Source organism: Tachyglossus aculeatus, chromosome 12 (assembly GCF_015852505.1).
Source record: "Tachyglossus aculeatus isolate mTacAcu1 chromosome 12, mTacAcu1.pri, whole genome shotgun sequence".
Lineage (NCBI taxonomy): Eukaryota > Metazoa > Chordata > Mammalia > Monotremata > Tachyglossidae > Tachyglossus > Tachyglossus aculeatus.
Genome location: NC_052077.1, coordinates 6,543,069 through 6,552,145, shown reverse-complemented (window position 1 = coordinate 6,552,145; position 9,077 = coordinate 6,543,069). Strand labels below are relative to the sequence as shown.

The window sequence follows — 9,077 nt, the reverse complement described above, 5'->3', positions numbered from 1 at the left end:
GTCTGTGGCAAGACAGACAAGACTGAGGTAGAGTGAGAAGGTTAGGATTAGAAGATCAAGGTGTGAGGGCTGGGTTGTAGCAGGAATGTAGGGAGGTGAGGAGGGAGGGGGCAAGGTGATTGAGTGCTTTAAAACCAATGGTAAGGAGTTTCTATTTGATGCAGAGGTGGATAGGCAACCACTGGAGGTTCTTGAGAAGTGGGGAAAAATGACCTGAATATTTGTCGAAAAATGACCTGGGTAGCAGAGGCAAGATTTGACTGGAGTGGGGAGAGACAGGAGGCTGGGAGGTTAGTAAAGAGGCTTGTTTACCTAGCCTGGGGTAAGTCACAGTGTATGAGCCTCTGGGGTTCCCAAAACTGGGGGTGAGGAAGAGGCAAGAAGCATTCAGCCATTCTCCTCTACTGCAGCCCCTCCTCCTTCTCCATTGGGACCAAATAGACCAGCAGAAGACCACTCCAATCTCTAATTCTCTTTTCTGCACTCCCCAACCCTATGTGGATGCCAAAGGTCAAATTCACACAGTCCTGACCATGTTGGTGTCCTTGCCGTCACCAGTCCTCCAACCCCGTGGCTTTGTTTCCCCCTGCCCTCTCTGCCTACTCTGTTGCCTAGCTAGGAGACGGAGAAAGCGCTTAATACCGTCATCATTTCAGTAGTCAAAGCAGGTAGGGTAAGTGATTGGATTAACGTTAGAGTAGTTTTGGATGGATAGTAAAGGGCGACCTTACTTATCATGGTACTGGCCCCACTAGCTCTGAGAACAAGATAGGTTTTAATGGTTCACAGACCGTAGCCTCTTTTTGGAGTGTTGTCTTTAGTTGGTTAGTTTAAACAGGTAATTTAACAGACACATTCCCTGTTCACAACGAACTTACAGTCTACAGGGAGAGACTGACATTAATATAAATAAATAACAGATATGCATAAGTGCTGTGGGGATGTATAAAGGGAGAAAGTCAGGTGATGCAGAAGAGAGTGGCAGAAAAGGAAAAGAGGGCTTAGGGAGCCACAATTTACGGTAAGGAAAGAAGTTCGGAATCCTTATGGAAAGAAGTTTAGAATATACCTTCTTCTGGATAAATCTTCCTTCCTCTGAAAGCTCATAGCCATTAACTTTGAAATAAAACAATCACTTGTTTAAAGTCTTCAAATTTGACCGGAGGTATTAGTGATTGTATAATACTGCATCCTCTAGAAAAATAAACAGTAGCCTTCAAACACAATAGCTGACTCCAGCAAAGAGAAAAACCCTTCTTCAAGGATAAATCACTAGTATTTACTCATTTAATCCATCAGTGGTATTTACTGAGGGCTTACTATGTGCCAAGCACTGTAGTAAGAGCCAAAACCTAGGTCTTCTGACTTCCAGGTTCATGCTGTTTCCACTAGACCAAGCTGCCTCTAGCCAAGTGTGCATAATGAAATCACTGCTGAATGCATAAAAACACTACTTTTCTGTGTTTTAATAATTATCCAACTCACATATAAAATATTTTAAAAAATAATTGGAGTCAATAGAATTTATTCAAATTGTTTGTAAAAATCTTCTTGGCCTTTAGAGAGCCCTGAATATCAGGCTCGGAAGAAACATGATGAAATAACATCAAGACTGGACCTGGTGTTTGTTGTCCTTGCCAAAGAGCTTGACACCAATTACGAAGTATTTTGGCTGCTCTAAAATCAATCAATCGTATTTATTGAGCGCTTACTATGTGCAGAACACTGTACTAAGCGCTTAGCACTGTACTAAAAAGCTTATCAGCAACCTTAAGTTACTCCACAGTGATATAGTTGGCTAACTCAGGATTGGAGTCACCTTGTCTGATCCTTTCCCCAACACAAATGGAATAAAGCAAGCTCATACACGACTCAGTACAGTGCTCTGCACACAGTAAGTCCTCAGTTCATTCATTCAATTGTATTTATTGAGCACTTGTGTGCAGAGCACTATACTAAGTGCTTGGGAAGTACAAGTTGGTACCATATAGAGATGGTCCCTACCCAATAGCGGGCTCACAGTCTAGAAGGGGGAGACAGACAACAAAACAACACATATTAACAAAATAAAATAGAACCAATCAATTGTATTTATTGAATCTCTACTCTGTGGAGAGTGCTGTATTAAGCACTTGGGAGAGTACACTCTAACAAAGCTAGTAGGCACATTCCCTGCCCACAAGGAATTTACCACTGCTAGACTGAGGCTTGCGTAGTAAACCCAAGAAGAGAAGCAGCATGGCCTAATAAATAGAGCACCAGCCTGGGAGTCAGAAGGATCTGGGTTCTAATCCTGTCTCCACTACTTGTCTGCTGTGTGACCTCAGGCAAGTCATTTCATTTCACTGTGCTTCAGTTATTTCATCTGTAAACTGGGGGTTAAGACTGCAAGCCCCACGCAGGACATGGAGTGTGTCCAACCTGTTTAACTTGTATCTATCCCAGCATTTAGTACAGTGACTGACACATAGAAAGCTCTTAATGGATACCATAAAAAAATCTTTTTCAACCTTGTATACAGCCCTGTTGTAGAGCACAGCAAGTATCTAAAAGATCATTCAGCATCCGATACCAATCTTTTTTTTATCACTACATTCTTCATTAAGCCTCTACTAGGTGCCAAGACAGATCATGTACAATGTAGTGCTCTTAATCTGATAGGGAGAGCATTGTAATTATCATCAAAATTGAGAGTACAGGCCTGGGGGTCAGAGTGTTGCAAGACCTTCCTGGACTGGGGAAGCCTCAGTGACACATAGAAGAAGTCAAACCACACCTTTGATCACCAAGGTTAATGTGGAAAGCCTTTTACCTAGTTTTACCAACATGCAAGGGAGTGACACATACATATACACACACACTCACTCCACCACCCAAGGGTCATATACCAGTCTGCGGTCAAAGGAGCCCGTTCTGACAACACTTCTTTCTGCTTCCTGCTGCTGTTCTTAGCATAATTACTTCTCTACATGCTTCTGCCCCACCACAAGTTAAAACCAGCACCCTTTATTTGCCTAAGGTGTAGCAGCTGGGCCTCTACAAGCAATCATTGATTGGTCCAGGCCCATTACTGGGTAGAACAAGGAGATAAAGCCATGCTTCCCTCCATATGCCACCCCCACAGAAGGGCAATCATCCATCTCAGGTAGAGCCCATCAGTGGCTTCGCGAAGTCTCCTCCTTGTTGTTGTTCACGAGATCACAGTCACTCACTAAAAAGGCAGCTAGATGTGGGCTCACCACACAGAGGACCTGGGTTCTAATCCTGACTCCAGTACTTGTTTGCTGTGTGACCTTGGGCAAGTTGCTTTGTGTCTCAGGTTCCCATCTGTAAAATGTGGGGATTAAATCCTACTCCTCCTCTTAGAATGTGAAGTGAAGAATGTGGGACAGGGGCTGTGTCCAACCCGCTTCTCTTGTATCTACCCCAGCACTCAATATAGTACATGGCACATAGTAAGCACTTAGCAAGTACCATTATTAATTAGTCAAAAACATTACTTAAGTACCAATTCATGCAGGGCTCTTGCTAGATGCCATATTAACTGGTTTAAATAGTCACGGTTCCTGATCTCTAGGGCCTTACAGCCCAAGAAAGGCCAAAATGAAACAGATATTTAAATGCACTTAGGTAAAAAAATCAATGGCTTTTACTGAGTGTTTACTTTTTGTAAAACACTATCCTGAGCATTTAAGCATTGTACCAAACACTTGCTTAGGGTAAAGAAAAGCAACACACAGTAAACAAATACATAAATGAAAAAAGTGTGTACATTATAGGCAAACAGAAGTGCATGTACATATGATGGTGTGTAGATGAGGGGGGAAGCAGCTTGGTCTAATGGAAAGAGCATGGGCCTCGTGGTCAGAGAACCTGGGTTCTAACCCTAGCTCTATTACGAACCTGCTGTGTGTTCTTGGGAAAATCTCTTAGCTTCTCTGTTCTTCAGTTCCATCATCTGCAAAATGGGGGGTCAATACTTCTTCTCCCTCCTAATTACTCTGCGGGGCCTGATTATTGGAGAAGCAGCGTGGCTCAGTGAAACGAGCCCGGGCTTTGGAGTCAGAGGTCATGGGTTCAAATTCTGACTCTGCCACTTAGCTGTGTGACTTTGGGCAAGTCACTTAACTTCTCTGGGCCTCAGCTACCTCATCTGTAAAGTGGGGATTAAGACTGTGAGCCCCCCACCTTGGGACAACCTGATCACCTTGTAACCTCTCCAGCACTTAGAACAGTGCTTTGCAAATAGTAAATGCTTAATAAATGCCATTATTATTATTATCCTGTATTTCCCCCAGAACTTAGTAAAGTGCTTAGCATAAAGTAAGTGTTTAACAAATACTACAATTATTATTATTACTAGAAAAGAATGAAGCAAATATCAAAGGAAATCACCATGAAGAGGTGAGATTCAATAGCAGGAGAGAAAGGGCTAGATAACCTGGGGCAAGGAGTATACTTCAAGTAAAGTGTGTTGTGTGGGTGGTGACTGCGGAGGTGAAAATAGGATCATTAGACAAAGGACAAATTGAGTAAATTTGCTTGGAAGGAAGAGTTGTGATTGGCTCCATGCTGCTCCCACCCTGCAAAGGAAACTGCTCCCCCAATTTCAGTCCAGGCTGGAGGCAGTCTGATAGCCTTCTCTCCACCAAAGGCAAGAGTAGAAAAATAGTGAGAGAAGCAGCGTGACTTAGTGGCAAGAGCAGGGCTGGGGAGTCCGAGGTTGTCTGCTCACCTCTGCCACTTGTCTGCTGTGTGACCTTGGGCAAGCCACTTAACTTCTCTGTGCCTCAGTTACCTCATCTATAAAATGGGGATTAAGACTGTGAGCCCCACATGGGACAACCTGATTACCTTGTATCTACCCCAGTGCTTAGAAAAGTGGTTGGCACCTAGTAAGTGCTCAACAAATACCATAATTATTATTTATTACTACAATTACTGATGTTCTGGAGGCCAGAGAAAGTCCAGCACCACTCAGTCAATAGACCAATCCATCAGTCATATTTATTAAGTGTTTACTGTGTGCAGAGCACTGTACAAGTGAATAAGTGAATGCTATACAAGTGAATTAATTCGAAGTGATGCAGAAGAGAGTGGAAGAAAATCAGAAGGCCTTTCCGCTGTGCAGAGCAATCAGTCAGCCATATTTACTGAGCACTTGGTGTGTGCAGAGCACTGTACTAAGTGCTTGGGAAAGTACAATTCAACAGAGTTTGTAGACACATTCCCTGCCCACAGTGAGCTTAAAGTCTAGAGGACTGACCTAAAGTGCTTGAGAAGAATACAATAGACTTGCTTGACACTTCAGTCTCCCTGGTCTGCATGCTTTTTTTGGGATCTACTTTCTTGAGGGCGGGTATTATGTCTCCCAACTCTACTGCATCACACTCTTTCATATGCGTAGCCCAGTGTTCTGCACACAGTCCTCTAGACTGTAAATGCACTGTGGGCAGGGAATGTATCTGCTTGGAGAATAATAACAATAATGATGGCATTTGTTAAGCACTTACTATGTGTGAAACCCTGTTCTAAGCACTGGGCGGGGATACAAGGTGATCAGGTTGTCCCACATGGGGCTCACAGTCTTAGTCCCCATTTTACAGATGAGGTAACTGAGGCTCAGAGAAGTTAAGTGACCTGCCTAAAATCACACAGCTGACAAGTGTCAGAGCTGAGATTAGAACCCATGACCTCTGATTCCCAGGCTCATGCTCTTTCCATGGAGCTATGCTGCTTCTCTAGCCACACTGCTTGGTGGAAAGAGCCCGGGCTTGGGAGTCAGAGGTCGTGAGTTCTAAGCCTGGCTCTGCCAGTTGTTGGCTGTGTGACTTTGGGCAAGTCACTTAACTTCTCTGTGCCTTAGCTACCCCATCTGTAAAATGGGGATTAGGACTGTGAGCCCCACGTGGGACAACCTCCAGTGCTTAGAACAGTGCTTGGCACATAGTAAGCACTTAGCAAATATCATCATCATCATCACCAACTCTGTTATAGTGTAGCCTCCCAAATGCTTAATACAGTTGTCTGCACACAGTAAGCACCCAATAAATACCATTGATGATGATTATTACGATGCTGTACACAGCAAGTGCTCAATAAATGTCACTGAGTGATTGATTAATTGATTGGTTGCCTCATTTCCCTTTCTTCCCATTCCTCCAACACTTCTTCCAGCCCTGGATAGAGAAAGACGTGAGAAGGGAAATTAGGTTGTCCTCAAAAAAACTGGCACGTTGGTAGATGCGATCCCTGCTCATAAGGAGCTTATAGTCTTACAGGAAGACACAGACATTAAAATAAATTACAGAGAGAGAAAATAGTACCTCTGTCAGGATCACACGTGGAGAGTTTCCAGTACTCTACCAGTCTTGGCTATGGCAGGGAGAGTCAAGCAGAGGCCTACCCATTCCATTCCTAGCTTGGCCAGTGGCTAGCGAGTGGCAGGCAATCTGCTACAAGTCAAAACTCACCTATGTTGGGCAGCAGGGGTATGGGAGAGAATTGAGAAAGTCCTGAGGCCATGACATGGTGGTTTGCCTGTGGTTCTGAAATGCTAGCGTGGCCTAAATGCAGATGTGAGAGAAGTATAGAGGAACTGCAATAATAATAATAATTGTGATATTTGTTAAGTGCTCACTATGTGCTGGGCATTGTACTTAGTGCTGGGGTGGATACAAGCCAATTGGGTTGGACATAGACCCTGTCCCACATGGGGCTCACAGTCTCAATCCCATTTTACAGGTAAGGTAACTGAGGCCCAGAGAAGTGAAGTGACTTCCCCAAGGTCACACAGCAGACAAGTGGCAGAGCCAAGATTAGAACTCCAGGCCTATGCTCTATCCACTACACCACACTGCTTCTTTGTATACAGTCTAGTGTATAGAGGAATATTAGAGGAACAGTCTAAGCAGTGAAGAAACCTCTTGGCCTAGTGGAAAGAGATTAGGACTGGGGCTCGGATCACTCCAGGAGGGTTTGAAGCTTGAGGTAAATTGCCTGCAGTGAAGCCTGTCAGATCAAAGCTGGGAGATTTTAAGGAGCAGAAAAAGCCTGTCAAAGCAATAGTTCTAACTTTTAAATGTCCCTCTATGCTTCCCCACCCCACTCCCCCCTAAATTAGTTGCCAGAACCATTAGTTCTGGGGTCAGTTAATTATCTTCTGCTTGATTGTAGGCTGCTTGAGGGTAGAGACTGTATCTATTGTTTTGTACTCTTCTCCGTGCTTCAGTTCCCTCATCTGTAAAATGGGGATTAAGACTGTGAGCCTCACTGGGGACAGGGACTGTGTCCAGTGTGATTTGCTTGTATCCACCCCTGCACTTAGAATGGTGCCTGGCACATAGTAAGCACTGAACAAATACCACAGTTATTATTATAATTAATCACTCTCCCAAGTGCTCAGTGCAATGGTATGCCTACAGTAAGCACCCTATAAATACCAATGATTGATTCAGATTTGAGCAAATTTACTACATTTTGTGAAGGGCAGGAACACATGGGAACTTTCTAAAATCCACCCTATGTTAAGGGGGTCCTGTAGCTGTGCATGTGAGTGAGTGAGTGAGTGAGTGTGTGTGTGTGTGTGTGTGTGTGTGTGTGTGTGTGTAATAATGATGGCATTTATTAAGTGCTTACTATGCACAAAGCACTGTTCTAAGCACTGGGGGGATACAAGGTGATCAGGCTGTCCCACTGGGGGCTCACAGTCTTAATCCCCATTTTACAGATGAGGTAACTGAGGCACAGAGAAGTTAAGTGACTTGCCCAAAGTCACACAGCTGACAAGTGACAGAGACAGGATTTGAACCCATGACCTCTGACTCCAAAGCCCGTGCTCTTTCCACTGAGCCATGCTGCTTCTCTATGTGTTTGTGTACATGTGTATATGAGTGACTGTGGCAACTTCCTGGTGAGCAGATGGTATGAATAAATTCAATGACTAGCCCTTCTTATCCCCACTGCTAGAGCAGAGAAAAAAGACGATGTCTGATTCTTTTCCCAAATCCGCTGTCCAGAGCCTTCTGGTTTCCCCCACTCTGTAAGCCGTGGTCAGAACACAAGAAGAGTTTTTAACACAAAAACCCTACCAAAAAAATCTTCCAATCAAAGATTTTTCCCCATGCACACCACACCACTTCTTGAGAACATCAATTTCCATAATCAGGGTCTTTTGACATAAAAGCAGAGTGTCCTAGTGGAAAGAACTCCCGTCTGGGAGTCAGAGGACCTGGGTTTTAGTTCCGGCTTTGTTGATCATTTGCTGTGTGACGTTGGGCAAGTCACTTAACTTCTTTGTGCCTCAGTTTGGGGATTAAATGCCTGGTCTCCCTCCTACTTAGATTGTGAGCCCCATGTGGGACAGGGATTATGTCCAACCTGATTATCTTGTATCTATCCCAGTGCTTAAAACAGCGCTTGACACGTAGTGGGCACTTAACAATCACAGTAATTAATTAATTAATTTTAAAAGCCAGTAAAGCTGCCAACTTTAACCAGGTGCCTGGGCTGGTAGGTGATTTGCTTGATGAGCTTAATGAAGTGGTTGAAAGGAACCCCAGAACCTTATTGTTATTGCTCTGAGCTGAACTGAGAAGCAGTCTTGCCTAATGGTTAGAGCATGGGCCTGGGAGACATGGGACCTCAGTTCGAATCCCAGCTCTGCCACTTTGGGTATGACTTTGGGCATGCCATTTAACTTCTCTGTGCCTCAGTTACCTCATCTGTAAAATGGATGAAGACTGTGAGCCCCATGTGGGACAGGGATTGTGTCCAACCCATTAAACTTGTATCTACCCCAGCGAGTATCTACTTATTACAGTGTCTGGCATAACACGTGCCACAAAAATATTGGAAATAATAACCTGGAGTTTGAAAATTAATATTCTGTTCACATTTCTAGAAGTAATGTGCTACCTTAGCAAGATTATGTTCCAGTGCTCCTCCAGGCTTTGATCTTCTACTTGCTAGAACTTTCCAGCACTACCTAATGGATTCGAGTCACAAATCATGCAGCAAAAGATGAGATGCCAAGCATTGCACCATTCTCCATTAAAGTTTGAGGAAATGGATAGTCA

At 43.9% G+C, this 9,077-nt stretch overlaps 1 non-coding gene across 1 annotated transcript; it reads left to right on the top strand.

Annotated features, from left to right (window-relative positions):
* Positions 1–6,325: 6,325 nt before the first annotated feature.
* Positions 6,326–6,463, top strand: LOC119935886. Its single transcript, XR_005453485.1, has one exon. It is a non-coding gene; the product is annotated as a small nucleolar RNA SNORA7 (small nucleolar RNA).
* The last annotated feature ends 2,614 nt before the right edge of the window (positions 6,464–9,077 follow it).